Raw genomic sequence first — 27126 nt, forward strand, 5'->3', positions numbered from 1 at the left:
GCAGAGACATTACTTTGTCAACAAAGGTCCATCTAGTCAAGGCTATGGTTTTTATAGTGGTCATATGAGAGTTGGACTATAAAGAAAGCTGAGTGCTGAAGAATTGATGCTTTTGAACTGTAGTGTTGGAGAAGACTCTTGAGAGTCCCTTGGACTGCAAGGAGATCCAACCAGTCCATCCTAAAGGAAATTAATCCTGGATGTTCATTGGAAGGACTGATGTTGAAGCTGAAATTCCAATACTTTGGCCAAAAAAGCTGACTCATTTGTAAAGACCTATTGCTGGGAAAGATTGAGGGCAGGAGGAAAAGGGGACGACAGAGGATGAGATGGTTGGATGGCATCACTGACTCATTGGACATGGGTTTGGGTAAACTCTGAGAGTTGGTGATGGACAGGGAGGCCTGGCATGCTGCGGTTCATGGGGTCACAAAGAGTCGGACACGACTGAGCAACTGAACTGAATTGACTCATATCATAAAATATAATCCCTATGCTTCTTATCATCTGAACAAAGCAATTTCTCTGTGTGTCTATATTAAAAATATGAAGTGTGGTGGACATTAGTACAATTTACTAATATTTGTAGTTTTCCTCCTTCCAATTATACAAGGTATTTGCATCCCTGCCATGTTAAGGTTTTTGCTCAAGTGGCTGATGAAATGTTGCCCTTTCAGGTGGATGTGTCTAATGTCTGGTGCTCAAATCTGCAGCCCATACATTCTCTGCAGGGGTGATTGTGGAAAAAAGTGATAAGAAGATGCCATAAGACTGAGACTGTGGGGACAGTCTCAGACTCTTACCTGAGTCTACATATAGACAGTAACTATCTTAAATAAATAAAATAATAAATTTTGTTGTTGCACAGACTTTCTTTCATCAGCCAAAAGTAACAGGAAGTCCAAATCAGCACTGGTTTCAACAAAATACAAAAAAAAATAATTGATTTCTCTCTTAGAAAATTGAGAGTTAAATTGAGTAAGTTAAATGGAGGCAGCAGCATCAGGGATGGAAAGATGCCCAACAGTTCCAGTGGACAGGCTTTTCTGAACTGGTTGTTGTAAGGTCTCCCTTACTCAGTATGTTGCTGGTTTAGAATTGCTGTTTCAACTCTAACTTTCATATCCACATTACAATCAATAAGAAGAAATAAAAAAGCAATAAAGACATGGTTCTTCCCTTTAATAACTTTTTTTCTGTAAGTTGCACATACATTTGCATTCTGTTGGAATGTAACATAGTTACATAATCATTATTACTTGTTAAGGCAGTAGAAAATAAAAGCTACATTCTGAAAGGCCAGGTGTCCAACTGGAACATTTTGAAAGAGATAATGGTTTTTTGGAGAAGGCAATGGCACCCTACTCCAGTACTCTTGCCTGGAAAATCGCATGGACGGAGGAGCCTGGTAGGCTGCAGTCCATGGGGTGGCGAAGAGTCAGACATGACTAAGCGACTTCACTTTCACTTTTCACTTTCATGCATTGGAGAAGGAAATGGCAACCCACTCCAGTGTTCTTGCCTGGAGAATCCCAGGGATGGGGGAACCTGGTGGCCTGCCATCTATGGGGTCACACAAAGTCGGACACGACTGACGCGACTTAGCAGCAGCAGCAGGGGATTTTAAAAGAAAGATTTTATCATTTAGGTATTTTATAAATTACAGTCACAATGCCTAATGTCTGCAATGGGAAAGACATGGGCAGTTACGTTGGAACACACTGAATCTTTGCTCAAGACTGTCTGTATCCTAGAAATTGCTTAGATGGGTACTGCCAACATGCAACTCTACTCAAAGCTACTATAGATAACCAAGATCCTTTGGGACCAATATATTTTACTATATCTAGGATTTTTTTCTTTTTTTTCCCAGCTTTATTGAGATATAATTGACATACAGCATTGTGTAAGTTTAAGTTGTATTATGTGAAGATTTAGTACCATATATGTTGTAAGGTGATTACCAAAATTAGAATAAGACGTTAACACATGCTTACCTTACATAGCTCCTCCGGGCCGCCGCCCCTGACCCCGGACTTGGGTAGCTCTTCTTGGCTGTTCCTGCGCCCTTGCAGCCTGGCACTCTTGGCTGCTGCCCCTGACCTCGGACGTGGGGTAACTCCTCTTGGCCGCTGCCCTTCGGGCATGGGGTCCTCCTGGCTTCTGCCCCTGACCTCAGACACGGGGTAGCTCCTCTTGGCTGTGCTTAGTGCACCGGTCTCAGCCACCCGTGCTTAGTGCGCTGAGCTACCCCACGTCCAAGGTCAGGGGAGGCAGCCGAGAGGAGCTACCCTGCGTCGGAGGTCAGGGGCAGCGGTCGAGAGGAGCTACCCCACGTCCGAGGCTAGGGGCGGTGGCCGGGAGGAGCAACCCCATGTCCAAGGAGCAGTGGCTGCGCGGGCGCAGGAGGGCCTAGACAAGCTATCCCATGGTGAAGGTCAGGAAGTGCAGTGGGGAGGAGATACCCCTTGTCCAAGGTAAGGAGCAGTGGCTGCGCTTTGCTGGAGATACCCACGCCCAAGGTAAGAGAAACCCAAATAAGACGGTAGGTATTGCAAGAGGGCATCAGAGGGCAAACACACTGAAACCATACTCACAGAAAACTAGTCAATCTAATCACACTAGGACCACAGCCTTGTCTAACTCAATGAAACAAAGCCATGCCCATGGGGCAACCCAAGACGGCCCGATCATGGTGGAGAGATCTGACAGAATGTGGTCCACTGGAGAAGGGAATAGCAAACCACTTCAGTATTCTTGCCTTGAGAACCCCATGAATAGTATGAAAAGTCAAAATTATAGGATACTGAAAGAGAAACTCCCCAGGTCAGTAGGTGCCCAATATGCTACTGGAGACCAGTGGAGAAATAACTCCAGAAAGAATGAAGGGATGGAGCCAAAGCAAAAAGAATACCCAGCTGTGGATGTGACTGGTGATAGAAGCAAGGTCTGATGCTGTAAAGAGCAATATTGCATAGGAACCTGGAATGTCAGGTCCATGAATCAAGGCAAATTGAAAGTGGTCAAACAAGAGATGGCAAGAGTGAACATTAATATTCTAGGAATCAGAGAAACTAAAATGGACTGGGATGGGTGACTTTAAATCAGATGACCATTATATCTACTACTGAGGGCAGGAATCCCTTAGAAGAAATGAAGTAGCCATCATGGTCAACAAAAGAGTTTGAAATGCAGTACTTGGATGCAATCTCAAAAATGACAGAATGATCTATGTTTGTTTCCAAGGCAAACCATCCAATATCACAGTAATCCAAGTCTATGCCCCAACTAGTAACACTGAAGAAGCTGAAGTTGAATGATTCTATGAAGACGTACAATACCTTTTAGAACTAACACCCAAAAAAGATATCCTTTTCATTATAGGGGACTGGAATGCAAACGTAGGAAGTCAAGAAACACCTGGAGTAACAGGAAAGTTCGGCCTTGGAATACAGAATGAAGCAGGGCAAAGACTAATAAAGTTTTGCCAAGAAAATGCACTGGTCATAGCAAACGCCCTCTTCCAACAACACAAGAGAAGACTCTACACATGGACATCACCAGATGGTCAACACCGAAATCAGGTTGATTGTATTCTTTTTAGTCAAAGATGGAGAAGCTCTATACAGTCAACAAAAACAAGACCAGGAGCTGACTGTGGCTCAGATCATGAATTCCTTATTACCAAATTCAGACTTAAATTGAACAAAGTAGGGATAACCACTAGACAATTCAAGTATGATCTAAATCAAATCCCTTGTGATTATACAATGGAAATGACAAATAGATTTAAGGGACTAGATATGATAGATAGAGTGCCTGATGAACTATGGAATGAGGTTTGTGACATTGTACAGGAGACAGGGATCAAGACCATCCCCATGGAAAAGAAATGCAAAAAAGCAAAATGGCTGTCTGGGGAGGCCTTAAAAATAGCTGTGAAAAGAAGAGAAGCAAAAAGCAAAGGAGAGAAGGAAAGATATAGACATCTGAATTAAGAGTTCCAAAGAATAGCAAGAAGAGATAAGAAGGCCTTCCTCAGCGATCAATGCAAAGAAATAGAGGAAAACAACAGAATGGGTAAGACTAGAGATCTCTTCAAGAATATTAGAGATACCAAGGGAACATTTCATGCAAAGATGGGCTCGATAAAGGACAGAAATGGTATGGACCTAACAGAAGCAGAAGATATGAAGAAGAGATGGCAAGAATACACAGAAGAACTGTACAAAAAGATCTTCACGACCCAGATAATCACGATGGTGTGATCACTGACCTAGAGCCAGACATCTTGGGATGTGAAGTCAAGTGGGCCTTAGAAAGCATCACTAAGAACAAAGCTAGTGGAGGTGATGGAATTCCAGTTGAGCTATTTCAAATCCTGAAAGATGATGCTGTGAAAGTGCTGCACTCAATATGCCAGGAAATTTGGAAAACTCAGCAGTGGCCACAGGACTGGAACAGGTCAGTTTTCATTCCAATCCCAAAGAAAGGCAATGCCAAAGAATGCTCAAACTACCGCTCAATTGCACTCATCTCACACGCTAGAAAAGTAATGTTCAAAATTCTTCAATCCAGGCTTCAGCAATACGTGAACCATGAAGTTCAAGCTGGTTTTAGAAAAGACAGAGGAACCAGAGATCAAGTTGCCAACATCCGTGGACCATGGAAAAAGCAAGAGAGTTCCAGAAAAATATCTATTTGTACTTTATTGACTATGCCAAAGCCTTTGACTGTGTGGATCACAATCAACTGTGGAAAATTCTGAAAGAGATGGGCATACCAGACCACCTGACCTGCCTCTCGAGAAATCTGTATGCAGGTCAGGAAGCAACACTTAGAACTGGACATGGAACAGACTGGTTCCAAATAGGAAAAGGAGTACGTCAAGGCTGTATATTGTCACCCTGCTTATTTAATATATGCAGTGTACATCATGAGAAACGCCTGACTGGAAGAAACACAAGCTGGAATCAAGATTGCTGGGAGAAATATCAATAACCTCAGATATGCAGATGACACCACCCTTATGGCAGAAAGTGAAGAGGAACTCAAAAGCCTCCTGATGAAAGTGAAAGTGGAAAGTGAAAAAGTTGGCTTAAAGCTCAACATTCAGAAAACGAAGATCATGGCATCTGGTCCCACCTCTTCATGGGAAATAGATGGGGAAACAGTGGAAACAGTGTCAGACTTTATTTTTTTGGGCTCCAAAATCACTGCAGATGGTGACTTCAGCCATGAAATTAAAAGACGCTTACTCCTTGGAAAGAAAGTTATGACCAACCTAGATAGCATGTTCAAAAGCAGAGACATTACCTTGCCAACAAAGGTCTATCTAGTCAAGGCTAGTGGTTTTTCCTGTGGTCATGTATGGATGTGAGAGTTGGACTGTGAAGAAAGCTGAGCACAGAAGAATTGATGCTTTTGAACTGTGGTGTTGGAGAAGACTCTTGAGAGTCCCTTGGACTGCAAGGAGATCCAACTAGTCCATTCTGAAGGAGATAAGCCCTGGGATTTCTTTGGAAGGAATGATGCTAAAGCTGAAACTCCAGTACTTTGGCCACCTCATGCGAAGAGTTGACTCATTAGAAAAGACTTTGATGCTGGGAGGGATTGGGGGCAGGAGGAGAAGGGGACGACAGAGGATGAGATGGCTGGATGGCATCACTGACTCAATGGACTTGAGTCTGAGTGGACTCCGGGAGTTGGTGATGGACAGGGAGGCCTGGCGTGCTGCGATTCATGGGGTCGCAAAGAGTCAGATACGACTGAGCGGCTGAAATGAACTGAACTGAACTACCTCACATAATTACCTTGTTGCTGCTTTTGCTGTTATTGTAAAAACATTAAAGTTCTATTTTCATAGTAGCTTATGGGTGTGTGTATATATCAATTCAGTTCAGTCAGTCAGTCATGTCTGACTCTCTGGAACCCCATGGACTGCAGCACACCAGGCTTCTGTCGATCACCAACTCCCAGAGCTTACTCAAACTCATGTCCATTAAGCCGGTGATGCCATCCAACCAACTCATCCTCCATCATCCCCTTCTTATCCTGCCTTCAATCCTTCCCAGTATCAGGGGCTTTTCCAATGGGTCAGTACTTCACCTAAGGTGGCCAAAGTATTGGAGTTTCAACTTCAGGATCAGCCCTTCCAATGAATATTCAGGACCAATTTCCCTTAGGATGGACTGGTTTGATCTCCTTGAAGTCCAAGGGACTCTCAAGAGTCTTCTGCAATACCACGGTTCAAAAGCATCATTGCTTCAGCTCTCAACTTTCTTTATAGTCCAACTCTCACATCCATACATGACTATTGGAAAAACTGTAACTTGACTACATGGACCTTTGTCGGCAAAGTAATGTCTCCGTTTTTTAATATGCTGTCTAGGTAGGTCATAGCTTTTCTTCCAAGGAGCAAGCATCTTTTAATTTCATGACTGCAGTCACCATCTGTAGTGATTTTGGAGCCCAAAAATGTAGTCTCTCGCTGTTTCTATTGTTTCTCCATCTATTTGCCATGAAGTGATGGGACCAGATGCCATGATCTTAGTTTTATGAATGTTGAGTTTTGAGCCAACTTTTCCACTGTCCTCTTTCACCTTCATCAAGAGCCTCTTTACTTATTTTTCACTTTCTCCTGTAAGGATGGTGTCATCTGCATATCTGAGGTTATTGATATTTCTCTCAGCAATCTTGATTCTAGATTGTGTTTCATCTAGCCTGGCATTTCACATGAAGTACTCTGCATAGAAGTTAAATAAGCAGGGTGACAATATACAGCCTTGACGTACTCCTTTCCTGATTTGGAACCAGTCTGTTCCGTGTTTGGTTCTAACTGTTGCTTCTTGACCTGCATACAAATATCTCAGGAGGCAGGTAAGGTAGTCTGATACTTCCATTTCTTGAAGAATTTCCCACAGTTTGTTGTGATCCACACAGTCAAACTTTGTCACTGTCCTCTTTCACTTTCATCAAGAGCCTCTTTCCTTCTTTTTTGCTTTCTGCCATAAGAATGGTGCCATCTGCATATCTGAGGTTATTGATATTTCTTCTGGCAAACTTGATTCTAGATTGTGCTTCATCTAGCCTGGTATTTCACATGAAGTACTCTGCATAAAATTTAAATAAGCAGGGTGACAATATACAGCCTTAAAATACTCCTTTCCTGATTTGGAACCAGTCTGTTGTTCCACATTTGGTTCTAACTGTTGCTTCTGGACTTCCCTGGTGACTCAGATGGTAAAGCATCTGCTTACAATGTGGGCGACCAGGGTTCAACCCCTGGGTAGGGAAGATCTCTGGAGAAGGGAATGGCAACCCATTCTTGCCCCCCCCCCCCCAACAAAAATGGGCTCAAAGAAGTGTTTTTTTTTTTTTTTTTTTTTTTCAGGGATTCCCTTGTGGCTCAGATGGTAAATTGTCTGCTTACAATGTGGGAGACCCATGTTTGAGCCTTGGGTCAGGAAGTTCCCCTGGAGAAGGAAATGGCAACCCAGCCCAGTATTCTTGCCTGGAAAATCCCATGGACTGAGGAGTCCAGTAGGCTACAGACCATGGGGTCGCGAAGAGTTGGACACGACTGAGCAACTTCACTTTACTTCACTTCACACAGTCAAAGGCTTTGGTGTAGTCAATAAAGCACAAATGTATGTTTTTCTGGAACTCTCTTGCTTTTTCTATGATCCAATGTATGTTGGCAGTTTGACCTCTGATTCCTCTGCCTTTTCTAAATCCAGCTTGAATATCTGGAAGTTCTTGGTTCACATATTTTTGAAGCCTCACTTGGAGAATTTTGAGCATTACTTTGCTAGTGTCTCCTGCATTGCAGTGGATTCCTTACCCACTGAGCTATCAGGGAAGACCATGTGTATGTATGTATACACACACACACATATAATATATATCAGGAGATGATTAAATCAGTATGTTGATAAAATATCTGCACTCTCATATTCACAGAAGCATTATCCACAATAGCCAAGATATGAAAACAACCTAAATGTCCAATGACAGATGAATGGGTAAAGGAAATGACATATATATGTGTGTGGGTGAAGGAGACGCACACATGAAGGAGACTTGTGAAGATCAAATAGAAGATAAAAGTTGAGACCAGATTATTGAAAGGTTTTATACATTTTCTCAAGTAACAGACTTTATGATTTGATTATTGAAAAATTTATAACATTGTACATTATGAATTGAAGAAAATTATTTTAAAAAATTTTTAAAAATAAATAACTCTGGTAGTACTCAAGAATGTAACTGGTTTTAATACTGGAGAGGCAGGCATAAATAAATAACCTATAAAGCTAAGGAAGGTTAAAGCAGAGCAACTCATTTTCATGGGCTTGTGCAAAATACTTCAGTGAGTGAAGTTGCTCAGTTGTGTCCAACTCTTTGCAACCCCATGGACTGTAGCCCATCAGGCTCTTGCATCCATGGAATTTTCTAGGCAAGAGTACTGCAGTGGCTTGCCATTTCCTTCTCCAGGGAATCTTCCCGACCCAAAGATCAAACCCAGGTCTCCCGCATTGCAGGCAGATGCTTTACCGTCTGAGCCACCAGGGAATCAGATGGGGTAACAAAATGTTCACATATTTATAATTTTTATAAAATTTGAAAAATTAACCAAAATTTAACTTAAAACTACTGTAACCACATTGACTTTTATTTTTTTCCCATTTCTCTTCCACATATCAGACAGTGATTCAGTTTTCTTGGGCATTTTGTCCGTTAGTCAAATTTTTGGAAGATGGAGACATTTAACTTGAGCTATATCAGAACAGGGCTTCTCAGGTGGCGCTAGTGATAGAGAACCCTCCTGCCAATGCAGGAGACGTAAAAGATGCAGGTTTGATCCCTGGGATGTGAAGATTCCAGGAGGGCATGGCAACCTACTCCAGTGTTTTTGTCTGGAGAATCCTAGGGACAGGGGGACTGGCAGGCTGCAAAGAGTCAGACATGACTGAGGCAACTGAGCATGAATGCATTATCAGAACCAGTACGTAAGGACAGCAATCCTGTGGACATGGTTTGCTTAACACTTTGAGTTTAACCAGAAAACTAGTGAGAAAGACCTGAGGGATCACAGTGGAACTTCTTTAGTCCTCCAGGTTATTTCACAGTCATTTGCAATACTGTGATCTTAAAAGAATATTATATTTTGTACACACCATAAAGAAAACCAGTCAACACCAGACATCATGATGGAGCAAAAAGAGTAGACAAACCACTGCCCATACACAAATAAAGGAGTGATTTTTTAAAAATGGAAACATGTCATTGACAGTAGTCCTTTCACATGATTCTGAGTGAGGTTTGAACATTCTTTGGCATCCTTTCTTTGGGATTGGAATGAAAACTGACCTTTTCCCGTCCTATGGCCACTGCTGAGTTTTCCAAATTTCCTGGTATATGGAGTGCAGAACTTTCACAGCATCATCTTCCAGGATTTGAAATAGTTCCACTGGAATTCCATCATCTCCATTAGCTTTGTTTGTAGTGATGCTTTCTAAGGCCCATTTGACTTCACATTCCAGGATGTCTGGCTCTAGGTGAGTGATCATACCATCGTGATTATCTTGGTTGTGAAGATCTTTTTTTGTACAGTTCTTCTGTGTATTCTTGCCACCTCTTCTTAATATCTTCTGCTTCTGTTAGGTCCATACCATTTCTGTCCTTTATCGAACCCATCTTTGCATGAAATGTTCTGTTGGTATCTCTAATATTCTTGAAGAGATCTCTAGTCTTTCCCATTCTGTTGTTTTCCTCTATTTCTCTGCATTGATCGCTGAGGAAGGCTTTCTTATCTCTCCTTGTTATTCTTTGGAACTCTGCATTCAGATGCTTATATCTTTCCTTTTCTCCTTTGCTTTTTGCTTCTCTTCTTTTCACAGCTATTTGTAAGGTCTCCCCAGACAGCCATTTTGCTTTTTTGCATTTCTTTTCCATGGGGATGGTCTTGATCCCTATTTCCTGTACAATGTCATGAACTTCCGTCCATAGTTCATCAGGCACTCTATCTATCATATCTAGTCCCTTAAATCTATTTCTCACTTCCACTGTATAATCACAAGGGATTTGATTTAGGTCATACCTGAATGGTCTAGTGGTTTTCCCTACTTTGTTCAATTTAAGTCTGAATTTGGCAATAAGGAGTTTTTTGCTTTACTGACTATGCCAAAGCCTTTGACTGTGTGAATCACAATAAACTGTGGAAAATTCTGAAAGAGATGGGAATACCAGACCACCTGACCTGCCTCTTGAGAAACCTATATGCAGATCAGGAAGCAACAGTTAGAACTGGACATGGAACAATAGACTGGTTCCAAATAGGAAAAGGAGTATGTCAAGGCTGTATATTGTCACCCTCATTATTTACCTTATATGCAGTGTACATCATGAGAAACGCTGGGCTGGAAGAAACACAAAATGGAATCAAGATTGCAGGGAGAAACATCAATAACCTCAGATATGCAGATGACACCACCCTTATGGCAGAAAGTGAAGAAGAACTAAAAAGCGTCTTGATGAAAGCGAAAGAGGAGAGTGAAAAAGTTGGCTTAAAGCTCAACATTCAGAAAACGAAGATCATGGCATCTGGTTCCATGACTTCATGGCAAATAGATGGGGAAACAGTGGAAACAATGTCATACTTTATTTTGGGGGGCTCCAAAATCACTGCAGATGGTGACTGCAGCCATGAAATTAAAAGGTGCTTACTCCTTGGAATGAAAATTATGACCAACCTTGACAGCATATGAAAAAGTAGAGACATTACTTTGCCAACAAAGGTCCATCTAGTCAAGGATAGACGGTCATGTATGGATGTGAGAGTTGGACTGTGAAGAAAGCTGAGCACTGAAGAATTGATGCTTTTGAACTGTGGTGTTGGAGCAGACTCTTGAGAGTCCCTTGGACTGCAAGGAGATCCAACCAGTCCATTCTGAAGGAGATCAGTCCTGGGTGTTCTTTGGAAGGACTGATGCTAAAGCTGAAACTCCAATACTTTGGCCACCTCATGCAGAGAGTTGACTCATTGGAAAAGACCCTGATGCTGGGAGGGATTGGGGGCAGGAGGAGAAGGGAATGACAGAGAATGAGATGGCTGCATGGTATCACCGACTCGATGGACATGAGTTTGGGTGAACTCCAGAAGTTGGTGATGGACAGGGAAGCCTGGGATGCTGCCATTCATGGGGTCGCAAAGAGTCGGACACGACTGAGCGACTGAACGGAACTGAACTGAACTGAGTGAGGTACACTGGATAGGAACCTCTGTGGACTAAAGAGAGGGATCAAAGAAATAAGAGGGATTTGGTTTGAAATGGGTGTTATTATGGCTTCTACTACTTGTTGTGTGATATTTTCCCAATCACCCTAGAAGTTACTGTTTCCGAAAACAGAAAACTACAGGTAGGGAAGCACAGAGGTGATATTAATTATTTATTTCTGCATGTTTCAACCACAAACTTACTAACTTAAAACACAAATTTATTATTTGAGTTTCAAAAGTCTGGGCACAGCTTAGCTGGGTTCTGTGCATGTCTCACCAAGCTGCAACGTACTGGTGGGAGATAGAGTCCATCTGGATGTTGGAGGAGGACAGAAAATTCTTCCTTGGATCACAAGGTGTTGACATCAATCAGCTCCTTGGGGTTTAGGATTCATAGTGGACTGCTTCATCACAGGTAGTGAGGGAGAGAGACAGAGAGAGAGAGGAGACTATCAAGATGACACTACTCTTATGTAATCACACACTTAACTGCACCCATCACATCACCTTGGCTACATTGTATTGGCTAAAAATAAGGCACTAGTCCTTAACATTGCAAATACCAGTAAGATGAAATACGGTTTAAAGTCTACTGGCCAGAGGCTCCACTCCTCTCTTTGTGAATAATGCTGTGAGTGACTTAATGTAGGCTTCCCGTTGAGCAAATGACTCTCCAAAAAGAAGTCCAGACAAAAACAGTAGAATAGTAATAGCTCAGTAACTTGGAATAGTAGCTAATGATGATAGGGTCAACCAATTACAATTGCTAATAAATTTAAAACCAAGCACTTGGGACAATGAAAATGAAGAGAAACATTTGCAATTTTCTTGCAGTTTCAGTCTATGCCATGCTCAATTAAATACGTTAGAAAACTTTACTAAATATAATGATAAAGTTTGTGAATATCTTTTTCTTAAGATTTTTAAATTTAAGGAGGAAAGTCATTTACTGTTATAAAAATACTCTTCTCAATATATTAAATTGATTAAATAAAAAAAAAAAACCCTACAAACTAAAGTGCATTTCTTTGCCAACAAATATTATTGAAATATGCATGGAAAACATTGCAGATAATATGAAAAGTGTTAGAATACTGATACAGTAATACAGTTACAGTATGAAACATTTGCTTCCTAGTTGAATAATTTTCAGATACTCCCAGAATATCTGAGTTTAGGGTATTTTCTGGATTTTGTTTCAATAATAAAATATTCTACAAAGTGCCTTTTTATTGACATATTAAAAAAAAGTGAAAGTTGCTCAGTCGTGTCTGACTCTTGCGACCCCATGGACTGTAGAGTCCATGGAATTCTCTAGGCCAGAATACTGGAGTGGGTACCCTTTCCCTTCATCTGGGGATCTTCCCAACCCAGGAATCAAACCAGGGTCTCCTGCACTGCAGGTGGATTCTTTACCAACTGAGCTATCAGGAAAGCCCTATTAAAGGAAAGAAGTACTGACAAAGAATATAGTTAAAGACATCTTTAACAAAAGTCAGTGCTTGGGTTAAAAACTATGCATGGATAACCACTGATGAAATGATCACTTTTACTTGGCCAAAGGTTGTGGAATATGGTCCAGTGTGAGCACTAGAGCATTATCTGAAAATTTTTCCAATGAATTATTCATAACCTAGTTAATGCAGAAACTAATTAATTTTGTCAGTTGCTAGCTTTGTGACCAGAAGAAGATTATTTAAAGTCACTAAGGGCTCCAGTTCTCTTGTATGTCAGGTGGGAACACTACCTAAGTACACTATAAGCAGTGACATTCTTAGCAGTGCTTGGGTTGTGGCAGGCACTGTCCATCACCATGTCTACCCTTCACTCTCCTTTCACTGCACTGCACATTTGCATCTTTGGTCCACCCACACAGCAGACCAGAAGTGTTGGTGAACTAGGCCCCTTGTGTGGAGCCAAACCAGGGATATACTGAAGTGGGTACAAAAACCTCAATGTTCTCATTTCTCAATTAGGATAATTCAACTCATTAAATATTTTGACTCTGCTTAGGAACTATTATGTCAGTTCGGTCACTCAGTCAGGTCTAACTCTTTCTGACCCCATGGACTGCAGCATGCCAGGCTTCCCTGTCCATCACCAACTGCCGGAGCTTGCTCAAACTCATGCCCATTGAGTTGGTGATGCCCTCCAACAATCTCAACCTCTGTCATCCCCTTTTTCTCCTGCCTTCAATCTTTCTCAGCATCAGAGTCTTTTCCAGTAAGTCAGCTCTTTGCATCAGGTGGCCAAAGTATTGGAGTTTCAGCTTCAGAATCAGTCCTTCCAAGGAACTATTGCTGCTGCTGCTAAGTCACTTCAGCCGTGTCCGACTCTATGTGACCTCATAGATGGCAGCCCAACAGGCTCCCCCATCCCCGGGATTCTCCAGGCAAGAACTCCTTAGAAGAATGGATACTAATGGAGCACTCTATGTATTTGTGTATTTGTTTTATTGCACTTGCCAAGAAATGCACATGGAAATGTTTATGTAGTCACATTAAAATGATAACTTTACTAGATATTTGTTCTTGCTTCCTTCTTTATATATAATCTAACTTATTTTTCATTTATCAGACTTATTTTATGTACGTATTGTAATCAAGTTTACGGAAATCTCTTTTTGAAGCAGTCTATATAAAAATTGGATAGACAGTAGAAGGCAGGTAGAGAACAGAAAGCAAGAGAAGGAAATAGTAAGATTAACTATTTGTAGATTTTCCCCAAGTCCTGGGAATCCCGAGAAATGAAACATGAGACTTTGGCCGGCTAATATCAGGTTTCCTGGGAGGGCAAGAAGAGGAGGTTGTGTTCAGTCACTGGCCCGTCAGTCAGCCAAGCCTATGTAATTAAAGTCTAATAAAATCTGAACCACACAGATAGAGTGTACTTGCTGGTGGGTGACACACGTTGATGTGCCAGGAAAGTGACACATCTTGAGGACAAGGAAGCTCCATGTTTGGAACCCTCCTATCCTCACCCTTTGAGTCTCTTCATTTGGTTGATTGTTATTTGTATCTTTTACAATAAAACTGCATTCATAACTATAGCACTTTCTTGAGTTCCATGAGTCATTCTAGAAAATTATCAAATCTGAAAGGACAGTGAGAATCATCAAATTTGTAGCCCATTAGTTGTGTAGGTGGCTGATGAACCTCAGAACTTTCAGCTTCACCTCCTTTGAAGAGGAGAGTCTTCTGGAGACTCAGAGGTCAACCTGAGAAATCTATACTAACTCCAGGTAGTTACTATCAGAATTACATGGCAGAATTTAATGAAAATGAAGAGCAGAAAGAAGGCAAAATTGTGTTTAGAAAATAGTAGGAAAGAAGGAGGTAGGTATAGACCAAACCAGTGGGAGCTAATGGTATGCAAAATATGGAGTCTGAATGTTTTTCCTAAGTGCAAGAGAAAGCGTTTTAAAAATTTAAAGCATCAGTGTCTCTTTTGCTGTCTCGTACACCGGGTTATTGTTACCATCTTTCTAAATTCCATATATATGCGTTAGTATACTGTATTTATGTTTTTCCTTCTATGCACGATACTGGATGCTTGGGGCTAGTGCACTGGGACGACCCAGAGGGATGGTATGGGAAGGGAGGAGGGAGGAGGGTTCAGGATGGAGAACACATGTATACCTGTGGCAGATTCATTTTGATATTTGGCAAAACTAATACAATTATGTAAAGTTTAAAAATAAAATAAAATTAAAAAATAAATAAATAAAAATAAAATAAAATTTCAAAACTTCAAAAAAAAATTTAAAGCAGATAAAAAATAGAAATAGAATTACGGTTAAAACATTACCCTGGATGCTGTGTGAAAAACTGCAGACTGTTTGGTGGCTGCAATGACCATCCAGTGAAGATAATCCAGGCATGGATGTGTATAGTCACAGTGGAAATGGAGATATTGGGATTTATGTTGATTTTAGAGCCTCAAGTCTTGCAGCTGGTTGGTTGAGGAGTAAAGAAACTGAGAGGAGACAAGGGGCTATTTATTTTTAGGTATTGACCTGAATTGCCAATGCAGGAGACATGAGAGACAGATTCGATCCCTGGGTATGGAAGATCCCCTGGAGGAAGGTGTGGGAACCCGCACCAGTATTCTTGCCTGGAGAATTTCATGAAGAAAGGAACCTGATAGGCTACAATCCATATTTGCACAGAGTCAGACACAACTGAAGTGACTTAGGATGAATGCATGAATTGGCCTGAAAGTAGTAAGTACTCAGATGGAAAAAAAATGGGGAGAAGAACTGACCTATTAGGAGAGATGGAGAGAATTTTGTGTATCTTTAGGTGGTTTATTGTGGCAGCATTTTGATGAATTCCCCAAAGATTTTTACATCCAGATTTGGAAACTGTGATTACATTACTGTATATATTAGTGGGGAATTAAGTGAGCTCTGGGAGTTGGTGATGGACAGGGAGGCCTGGTGTGCTGTGATTCATGGGGTCACAAAGAGTCGGACATGACTGAGCAACTGAACTGAACTGAAGGTTTCAAATAAGCAGACATTAAAAATAGAGAACTTAGTGTGTGTTATCTGGATAGGCCCTATGTAATTATAGTTTTTTGAGTGGAAGAGAGAAGTACAAGAAAGAGAATGAGAAAGATGGCAGAGTGAGGACTCAACTCAATGATGCTGACTCTGAATATGGTTAAGTAGGACATAATCCAAGGAATGCAGGTGGCTTCCAGAAAAGGCAAGGAAATGGATTTTCTCAGAAAACCTCAAGAAGGGAACTCAACACTACTGACAGCTTGATTTTAGCCCAGGAGAAGCCTGTGATAGAATTCTAATCTACAGAAATACAATACTATTATGTGGTTGAAATCAGTAAATTTGTGGTAATTTTTTACAGCAGCAATAAAATATTAATATACCTGTTAATCATACAGTTTGAGGTTTTCAGAAAGAAGTTATTTTATAAATATTTAGTTCAGAGAAGGTTGGGTAAAGAGATGCAGACATGAGGGTTGAGAACATATTGATAAAAAGGCAGATAGACAAAGGAGAGGCTAATTTAGATAATACATAGGTTAAGATAGTACAGCTTAGCATTTTGGAAGTCTAATACTACACAGTTACTGTGTGGCATAATGAGGGAATTACTTAAGGTATGTTTTGTGTCAAGTCACAAGTGTGAAAACTTACTTATTGTAATTGCTGATGTATTTTTTACATTGTGAATTATTTTGTTTAAGACATTCAAATTTATATTTTTATCTAGTACAGTTTTTAACATGGAAGTGAGCATCAGAATGCAAATAACAGAAAAAAAGAGAAGCTCAAGGCAAAGGAGAAAAGGCAAGATATACCCATCTGAATGCAGAGTTCCAAAGAATAGCAAGGAGAGATAAGAAAGCTTTCTTCAGTGATCCATGCAAAGAAATAGAGGAAAACAATAGAATGGGAAAGACTAGAGATATGCAGATGACACCATCCTTATGGCAGAAAGCAAAGAGGAACTGAAGAGCATCTTGATGAAAGTGAAAGAGGACAGTGAAAAAGTTGGCTTAAAGCTCAACATTCAAAAAACTAAAATCATGGCATCTGGTTCCATCACTTCATGGCAAATAGATGGGTAAATAGTGGAAACAGTGTCAGATTTTATTTTCTTGGGCTCCAAAATCACTGTAGATGGTGACTGCAGCCATGAAATTAAAAGACACTTGCTCTTTGGAAGAAAAGCTATGACCACTCTAAACAGTATATTAAAAAGCAGAGACATTACTTTGCCAACAAAGGTCCAACTAGTCAAAGCTATGGTTTTCCTAGTAGTCATGTATGGATGTGAGAGCTAGACTATAAAGAAAACTGAATGCTGAAGAATTGATGCTTTTGAACTGTGGTGTTGGAAAAGACTCTTGAGAGTCCCTTGGACTGCAAGGAGATCCAATCAGTCCATCCTAAAGGAAATCAGTCCTGAATATTCATTGGAAGCACTGATGGTGAAGCTGAAACTCCAATACTTTGGCCACCTGATGTGAAGAATTTACTTATTGGAAGAAGACCCTGATGCCGATAAAGATTGAAGACAGGAGGAGAAGGGGACGACAGAGGATGAGATGGTTGGATGTCCACTGACTCAATGGACATGAGTTTGAGCAAGCTCTGGGGGTTTGTGATGGATAGGGAAGTCTGACATGCTGCAGCCCATGGGGTTGCAAAGAATCTGACACAACTGAGTGACTAAACTGAATTGAACTGAAGCATCAGAAAATAATTAACATAGAGGTTTAGATACTAAAGGAAACTTTTAAAATGTATTCTATATTAGGAAGATTGGAAGATTTTTTGTTTTCATTTTCTTCTTAGACATAATTTCATACTTCTTGAAAACTACTGAAAAAATTCCGAGAGAGCACTGACCAAGTACCAGTATGAATGATTCTCTGTTTGCCAAACAATAATTATTACGTCTCAAAGGGTTACAAAATGTATATTAATGACTTTTTTTTTTTATCATTTCTGGACTCTGCCTTGTCAATTATTTTGAGAAATGATAAAAATTATTCCCTACAAATTGTCAGCAATTAGAGTCCATTTCCCTGTGTTTGGTATACATATTTCATATTATCCTATAGTGACATTATAATTGACTAAAGTGTTTAACCAATTATACTTTGAGGGTTATTTTCCCTGGCTCTAGAAGTATCTTATTGAGACAATAATGAATTCTGTGCAGCCAATCTTATTCTCTCCGGTTGAAAAGACTTTATTATTTATCACAGATAGAGAAAGGCAGTTTTCTTCACTGAAAAAAAGCAAATTAAAGTGAAGTGAAAAAAAAATAGGATTGCTGGAGCAAAAATTTGAGAAAGCTGCTTCATGAGAATAAAGCAGGCTGTGAAGAGAAGCTGGCCTTTTACAGTCAGATGTTGCCTTTCACTGGTATTTGTTAAATTTAAAGACACCATGAAAATCGTGTGACATTGCATTCAAATGCTTTTAGACCTCTCTTTGGATACAAAATGTAGGTTTCATGCACCTTTTATCTCTCCAAGCTAGTGGAGACTAGGGCAATGCTGTTTGTGCTTCAGAGCACTGCGTTAGTTACAGAATCCAAATGCAGCCACACAAGAACTTGGGAAGCTTATTTTCAATGGTACTTTTTAACTGCAATGGTTTAGTATTTCTTCATACTAAAAATTAGCTGCTGTATGGATAGTTTACTCAAACCCAGTTGCATTATTTATGTGCTATCAAAATTAATTTTTTAAGCTCATCTATCAAAGCATTTTAATATTTGCAAAAAATCTTGAAACAATCAATCATACAAGGAGTTTCCTGGTTCCGGAATATCCTCAAGTGTTGTGAAAGTGAAAGCACACCCCCTCGCCTTCCTGAGAGGTGGAGGATTTTACTTCATCTCTCTCCTGGACAAGGGTCTTTTTCTGTTTGTTTTCATTTCTTTGTTTAATGAGACAATGCTACTTGGAGCACATATTTAAATACACAGTTTTCAAAGCTTGAATAAATATTTCAATTTCTTTAACCATTAAGATAACAAGCATATTTATTATCCCCCCAAATTTCCTTTTGTTTCTTTGCAATGCCTCCCTCCTACCTCTATAGCCAATCCCCAGGCAACGACTGATCTGCTTTGTCAAAGTGGATCAGTGTTCATGATTTCAAATTTTATATGAAAGTTATACAGTTTGTATCTTTAATTTCGTTCTTACTTTTTTTTAACTCAGATACTTTTTTTTTGAAATTCATTATGTTGCAGCATGAATCAATACTTTTTAATTTATTTTTAATTCAGCACAGTATTCTACTGCATGTTATTGTTGTTGTTTAGTCACTAAGTTGTGTCTGACTCTAAAGCATGGAAACCTTACAATTTATGTGTTTATTCCATATGTTGATGGATATTACAAATAATATTGCTGGGTGGTTATAAGTTGCATTTGCCCAGGGACTGATGATGTCGAATATATTTTCATGAGTTTTTTGGTCATCTATCTTTGGGAAAGTGTCCGAATCTTTTGTCCATTAAAAAAAAAATTTGGACCATATTTTTTATGAAATTTGTATACTCATTAAGAGTCTGAACTTCTAAAATTCTTTCTAAAGACCATATTCTGGATACAAGCTCATTATGAGACACATGATGTACAAAGAACAAATATTTTCTCTGTCTGTGGCTTGTCTTTTCATTCAACTCTGAAGGAAGAAACCAGAAGTGTCAAATTTAAATTCTGTAAGTGTACACTACACACTTCCTTCTCAGGAATACTCAGGAGTAAAATATCATTACATCAAACAACAACCATAATGATAGAATTTGGATAATTAGAAGCTATAAGCTGTTTAATGACAGGGCATAGGTTGATCTCTGAAATCCAGGCATCTTAAAATATTGATTTGTTCAAATAATACTTCCAAGGAGAATTTTGCGCTAATAGAAAGTAAAACAGCATTGTATATTTTTTATACAGCCTCCATATTTGAGAAGAAATAAGACTAGCATTTTGAGAATATTCTCAATTTGATATCAGCTCTAAATTTATGAATTTGAATTGTGTTTGCACTTCTCTAGCTGCAAAAGGAGAAATAATATATTCTCTCTTTGAGACTATTTTTCACTATCATTATTTTCAAGACTAAGCAATGGAATTCCACAGTTAACACTAAAGGAAGACAACAGGTCTAAAACAAATATATTATTGGAGCCTGGTAGCTCCCTGAATTAAGGAGATAGAACTCCATGTCTTGTGAAGCCAGTGTGGGTAGAATTTGCATGACAGAGTACTGCAGAAAAGAGAGTTACCCAAGGAAAGAAGTTCAAATATATTCAGAAGGGCCTCCTAGAATATTCAGTTGATTACTAATCAGAGAATGAAGTAAAGACAATACCTGGTGCCAGGCAAAGGACTTCTTCAAAAACTTAAAGGTAAAAATATCTGGAATTAAAGAGAATATGGAACAACAGATATGCTTAACAACCAAAGTAGAAAGCTGTATAATCAGGGGCGGGTGGTGGGGTGCGGGGGTTGTGGTGAGGTTGGAGGGACGGTTGGCTACAGTATTAAGCAGGATGTTGCCACAAAAGTGGAAGAAAAAATAATCCTGACTAAACATAGTTCAAATCCAGCCTAGAAAAGTTTAAAAGCAAGATTCAGATGGTAAAAATATTATCAAAAACTTAACGATATTCTGGAACTAAGCCCCAAAATTTGGTAAAATAAAAATATTTTAGTTAAGAATCAAGGTAAAATTCAGAATGTCTGGTAAGCCCCAAAATGACCAGATATGAAAAGAAGGAGGAGAAGAGAAAATCTAATGAGAAAAAAAAAAAAAAACAACGGACCCAGAATTACGCAGATGGTAGAAATTTTAAAAAAGAGCAAACGTTAAAACACTGATTATGAAAATATACTTTATGTCCATGTTAGTTAATTTGGTCTTTGGCAGTTTCCCAACTTTTAAATTTATTATTTTTTCTTTGTGACTAATATCATGTTGATGTATATTGCCAATGTACGAATATGATGTGTTTATAATTATGGAAAATTGTCATAATTTTTTTTTTTGGAAAATTGTCATAATTTTTAACATTCAAAGTGAAAAAGAAACCATATGTTCCAAAGGACAATGAATTGGTCTTGCTATTTATTTACATCTACCAGCATTTATCTAGCTACTCATGTTTTGAAGCACAGCTAGTTTTGTAAAGGAGGGGAGAAAATCTTTGAATTTGGACTTTGAATTATGGACTCTGGGCTTAGAGAACAAAATTTCTCCCTGTAGATCATCTACACACTTTGAGGGCAGGAAAGCCTTGTGTGCTGCAGTCCATGGAATCTTACTGAAGAGTCAAACTGACTGAGCAACTGAACACAACACAGTTTAAGCTACTTGATTCTGCAAGGTGACAACAAGGTGGGCTTAGGTCTTAGGCTTCTTCTGAATCTCAACTATTCTTTTTGCTTCGGGACAAATAACACAATTCCTCTAATGCACCTCATCCACAAAATGGAAATCATAATACTTGCTAAAAAAATAAATAATATAAAAATGACTAGAACATAATTGGAGAAGGCAGTGGCAACCCACTCCAGTACTCTTGCCTGGAAAATCCCATGGGCGGAGGAGCCTGGTAGGCTGCAGTACATGGGATCGCTGAGAGTCGGGCACAACTAAGTGACTTCACTTTCACTTTTCACTTTCATGCATTGGAGAAGGAAATAGCAACCCACTCCAGTATTCTTGCTTGGAGAATCCCAGGGACAGAGGAGCCTAGTGGGCTTCCATCTATGGGGTGACACAGAGTCGGACACGACTGAAGTGACTTAGCAGTAGCAGCAGCAGAACATAATAGAAACTTACTAAATGTCAACTTTTAGAGAAAATTATGTTGAAGAAGTGAGCATGCATATTTAAAGAAATGAAAATTGAATTTTTAAAATATGTTTAAACAGAAGCTATGTGTTCTTTTCCTGTTCTTTGGCTATTATGTGTGTGTGTGTGTGTGTGCGCGCGTGTGCGCGTGTGTGTGTGTAGTGGATTTATAATTTATTTTCTCCTCCTTTCAATAATTCTAATTTTAAAATGTAGACTGTTAGAATCAATATTTTACTAGGGTGAGAACTTACTACTTGACTCCTGTGTTGGGAAGAGGTACAGTAAATTTTTAAACTCTTTAAAAATTTTGCTATTTTTTTCATCGTTAGGAAATTCAGTGATATGTGAGTTGGTGCTCTATATAATGTGCAAAGCAGTATATAAAGTACAAACAATTTTAACAGTACTTATTAATTTTAACAGTACTTATTAACATTTTTCACTATGTTAATTTTAATGAAAACAATTAAATAAATGTTACTTTAACTGGAGCTCTATGACTTAATAATCCCTGCAGGTGCCTGCCAACACACAACAGCTTTTCTTTCCCACTTACAGTTCCATTAGACAGAGTAATAAGTAGCAGTGTAGGTATTACATTTCTAGGGGAAATGGAGTTTAAATAGTAAAAAAAAAAAATATTACAATGATATTAATCTCACGGTCATATTGATAGTTACTAAAAAAGTAGGATTAATGAATAAATCATACTAATCTGACCTAAAGAATGGATTCAGTTACTATGCTTTGAAAAAGTCATTTCGTTAATCTTACAACTGTTCACCAATTCATAAAAGGTTAAATGAAACATTATTTTCATTAGGTCTCTTCACAGCCATCTTGAGTGATTATCTAGAGCTTGTCAGGTTATGTGATTATTTTCCTTCTATGTAAGGCAACGTGAAATTTATAAAATTTATTGGATATTTTGAAAGACTGGCAATTTAATAATGTTAGTAGCTAAGGCATGCTTGATTCAGAAGATAGACTGTGGAGACTTTGTTATTCCTTACAATGGTTATCTAAAGGGGTCTGGTGAATTAAAAAATGTTTTCCAGGGCCCTTCCTGTGCTACGGGCTGGTGAGGAGATGGTGGCGAAGGTTTCCTGGCCATTCCCCTCCAACTACTCCCCAGCGGGAGCTGGAACCAGTTGGCCTGCAATGAGATTTCATTCTCACCATTCAAAGGACATCCTTTCTGAGCTGCTGTGAATAAATTTGGAGTGATACTGTATGTTTCTATCTGATGGAGAATTAGCTGAACCTTGACTAAATATTGTTGCACTGGACGACTTCAGAATATTATTGGGCATGTCACTCAACAGGAGTCAGAAGCCCCATGGACTGAAGCACATTGGCCTCGATCAGTTCTGGGACGACCTCAGAGCTGGCATCCAGCAAGCGTACACTAGATGGAGCACGGCCAAGTCCAGATCTACAGAACTCTACACTCACACGTGTAACTACCACACCAGTGTTCGGAACACGAGTGTTCACCAGTCCAACCAGGCTCGAGGGGCTGGTGTCTCTCCTAAATTGAAAAAGGAGCAGACTCCAGGGGAGCTCAGTTTGCAGGCTTGGAATTGTACAAATGGCTTAAAGAATTCCTGAAGAATTACTTGACAAATCTTCTTCAGGATGGAGATGATTTTATGGATGTGAGTGTACTGAAGTTCTACAGTAAGCAATGGGAAGACTACAAATTTTCAAGCAAAGTGCTGAATGGGATTTGTGCCTACCTCAATCGACATTGGGTTCACCATAAATGTGACAAAGGGTGGAAAGGAATCTATGAAATCAATTCTCTTGCATTGGTGACTTGGGGAGACTGTCTTTTCAGGCCACTGAATAAAGAGGTAACAAATGCTGTTTTAAAACTCATTTAAAAAGAAAGAAATGGTGAAGCCTTCAATACAAGACTGGCAAATGGAGTTGTACGGTCTTACGTGGAACTGGGGCTGAATGAAGATGATGCCTTTGTGAAGGGTCCTATGCTAACAGTGTAAAAAGAATCCTTGCATATCAGTTTCTTGCTGACACAGAAAGATTTACCAGAGAGAGTACTGAATTCTTGCAGCAGAACCCGGTTACCCCCTTTGCTGGAGGAGCAGCAGAGGGTCCAGATGTACCTTCATGAGAGCACGGAGGATGAACTTGCCAGGAAGTGCCAGAAGGTGCTCATCAAGAAACACCTGGAGATCTTCCACACAGTTCATGAACCTTCTGGATGCCAACAAAATGAAGATTTGGGTCTCATATATAATCTTGTATCTAGAATCCAGGATGACCTGGGAGAATTGAAAAAACTCCTGGAGATACACATTCATAATCAGAGTCTTGCAGCAATTGAGAAGTGTGGAAAAGCTGAGTTAAAAGACCCCAAAATGTGTATACAGACAGTGTTGGATGTTCATAAAAAATACAATGCCCTGGTGATGTCGGCATTCAACAATGATGCTGGCTTTCTGGCCTCACTGGACAAGGCTTGAGGTTGCTTCATAAACAACGTGGTTACCAAAATGGCTCAGTCATCTAGTAAACGCCCCTAGTTGCTGACTTGATACTGTGACTTGCTGGAGTCCAGCTCCAGCAGCCAGGGATTCAACCTGAAGGGGTGACTGGACTCTTTTGAGTCAGCCTCTCAGTTTTCTTGGACTGACTATTTATTTCAAGTGAAGATTCTCTTTTATACTTTTACAAAAGTATTAGATCAGAGGTTTGACATCAGTTCCCCCTGACCCAGATTTTTTGTCTCCAAAAGTCATTGTTGCCCCTCAAAAGGAGTTCCTGCCTCAGTGATTCTCTTATCTACTTCTCATATGTCCTTGTGAATACATAGTAACTCCTGTTAATGTCTGGGCTGCGTACCACATTCCTCAGTTTATTTCTTATCTTTCTAACTCCTGTTTGTCCCTAATATCTTAGCTCGCTATTTCTTAAAAAGGGCTTCTAGCTATTAATATCTCTAAAGTTCCTAATCTCTATAAGCTATAGTAGAATATGCTAACATTACAACATTCCTTAAATCTTTAGCTTCTAACTATTTTAATTATTCCTAAGCCCTAAATTCAGCAAACTCCTTTGCCATAAACACTTTCCTAACAAATAGGCTTCAGATAGCAATCCCTCCCATGGCCTCAAGCTGTAGCCTATGTGCTTACCCTGGAACACTCTTTTGTAAAAGTCCTTGAACAAATGTCAATGATTAACTTTACAAATTATTTTCTGAGCACAGCTGCAGAAGACTTTGTGCCTTCTCAAGCTCCTCTCAAAAACAATAAGCACGTTAATATTCTTTTCAGTCAACTCAGCCGAGGAAAGGGAAAAACAAGTCAGAATCACAAAGCCTAACTCCTTCATCCCAGGTCCATGCCTGTGGGACAAAAAGAGGGAGTTGGGGCCATGCCTCCATTTTGTCAGTAATGCCTAACGCGGCTCCTGACTCCCTTTTAAAAGAGTTCAAAGAACCATTCAACCAAGTGATGGTGGTCTTCAAATAAATTGAAGACAAAGATGTGTTTCAGAAGTTCTACATGAAGAGGTTGTCTCTGCTGGCTAAGAGGTTGTCTGTCAGAGTGTGTGAGTGATGATGACGAGGCAAGCACAATCTCTAAGCTACAGCAAGCTTGTGGGTTTGAGTATATCTCTAAACTTCAGCGTGGGCACAGCTCCTCGGTATGTAAAACCTGTAGGACTTGTGCCAAAATGTCCGTTTTGATCTGGGTGCTCCTGGTCAGCTGCTGATGGCATAAGCCATCAGCATAAGCATTCAATGTTTCAAGACATTGGTGTAAGCAAAGATTTGAATGAGCAGTTCAAAAAGGACCAGACGAACTCCAAGCCGCTGGACTTGGATTTCAGTATTCAAGTACTGAGTTCCAGACTGTGGCCCTTTCAGCAATCTTGTATGTTTGCCTTGCTGTCTTGGGCTGGAAAGGAGTTACCAGCAATTCACAGCCGTTTACTCCAGCCATCACAGTGGCAGAAAATTGACATGGTTATATCAAGTATCAAAAGGAGAATTAGTAACAAACTACTTCAAAAACAGATACACTTTGCGGGCATTTACAGTCCAGATGGCCATCCTGCTCCAGTACAACACAGAGGATGCTTATGCCATCAGCAGCTGACCCGGAGCACCCAGATCAAAACGGATATTTTGGCACAAGTCCTACAGGTTTTATGCTCTGAGGGGCTGTGCCCACCCTCAGACTTTTTGGGGTTAAGCCAGGAAACTGTAGGTGTTCTCCTCCCTGTCCACTCACTCCAAATACTCTATCTCGATCAGAATGTCAATGCATTTCTTAATTTACTGGGTCCTGGGGCTTGCATCTTGAGGACAGCTGAGTCAGTACTTCTACAGGTTTTATGGAAGTCAAAGTTATTGGTCTTGTAAGATGAAAATGCAAATGCGGATGAGGTGGAATTGAAGCCAGACACCTTAATAAAATTAAATATTTGTTATAATAAGAAGAAATGAAGGGTTAACTTCAATATGCCACTGAAAATGCAGAAACAAGAAACCACACACCTAAACATCCAGGAAGATTGCAAACTACTGGTTCTGGCTATTGTCAGAATTATGACAATGAGGAAGGTCCTAAAACACCAGCAGTTTTGGAGAACTACTTGGAGAACTACTGACTCAGTTGTCCTCAAGATGCAAGCCCCAGGACCCAGTAAATTAAGAAATGCATTGACATTCTGATGGAGAAAGAGTATCTAGAGTGAGTGGACGGGGAGGAGGACACCTACAGTTTCCTGGTTTAACCCCAAAGAGTCTGAGCGTGGGCATAGCCCCTCGGTGCACGGGGAGGGGAGCTGAGTGTGCAGCGGCGGAGCCTCCGGACTCCTGCTCGGCCTGAGGCCCAGGCTCCCATCGTGGGCTGGGGCTACTGGAGCTGCTCAGGATCGCCACAATTCCTGTCGTCCATACTGACACCAATGCCATTTAACCTAATTTAAGACTAAAGGGTGGAGAAGTCAATGGCACCCCACTCCAATACTCTTGCCTGGAAAATACCATGGATGGAGGAGCCTGGTAGGCTTCAGTCCATGGGGTCGCTAAGAGTCGGACATGACTGAGCGACTTCACTTTGACTTTTCACTTTCATGCATTGGAGAAGGAAATGGCAACCCACTCCAGTATTCTTGCCTGGAGAATCCCAGGGATGGGGGAGCCTGGTGGGCTGCCTTCTATGGGGTCACACAGAGTCGGACACGACTGAGGAGACTTAGCAGTACCAAGACTAAAGGGTGGGACCTTCTGCGCTGAGGGCTGCACGCTTCTGCATCCGAATCAACCCATTGGCCATGTGAGCACCGCCTGCTGGCGGGGGCCCCTCTGAGGCCAGCAGGCCTGGAGAGCCGCTCTGAAGCAACCCACGTGTAATCTGCTATGAAAAGCCACTTGTATAGTGTCTTTCATCTTTTTAATGTGTGAAAATAAAGAAAATTAAAGGATTTCTGTACAAAAAAAAATATTTTC

The 27126-nt window shown here is 40.1% G+C and overlaps 1 pseudogene; it reads left to right on the top strand.

Moving 5' to 3' along the window:
• Nucleotides 1–22949: 22949 nt before the first annotated feature.
• On the top strand, nt 22950–26408 carry LOC113894781 (annotated as a pseudogene).
• Nucleotides 26409–27126: the final 718 nt, after the last annotated feature.

Source organism: Bos indicus x Bos taurus, chromosome 6 (assembly GCF_003369695.1).
Source record: "Bos indicus x Bos taurus breed Angus x Brahman F1 hybrid chromosome 6, Bos_hybrid_MaternalHap_v2.0, whole genome shotgun sequence".
Classification (NCBI taxonomy): Eukaryota; Metazoa; Chordata; class Mammalia; order Artiodactyla; family Bovidae; genus Bos; species Bos indicus x Bos taurus.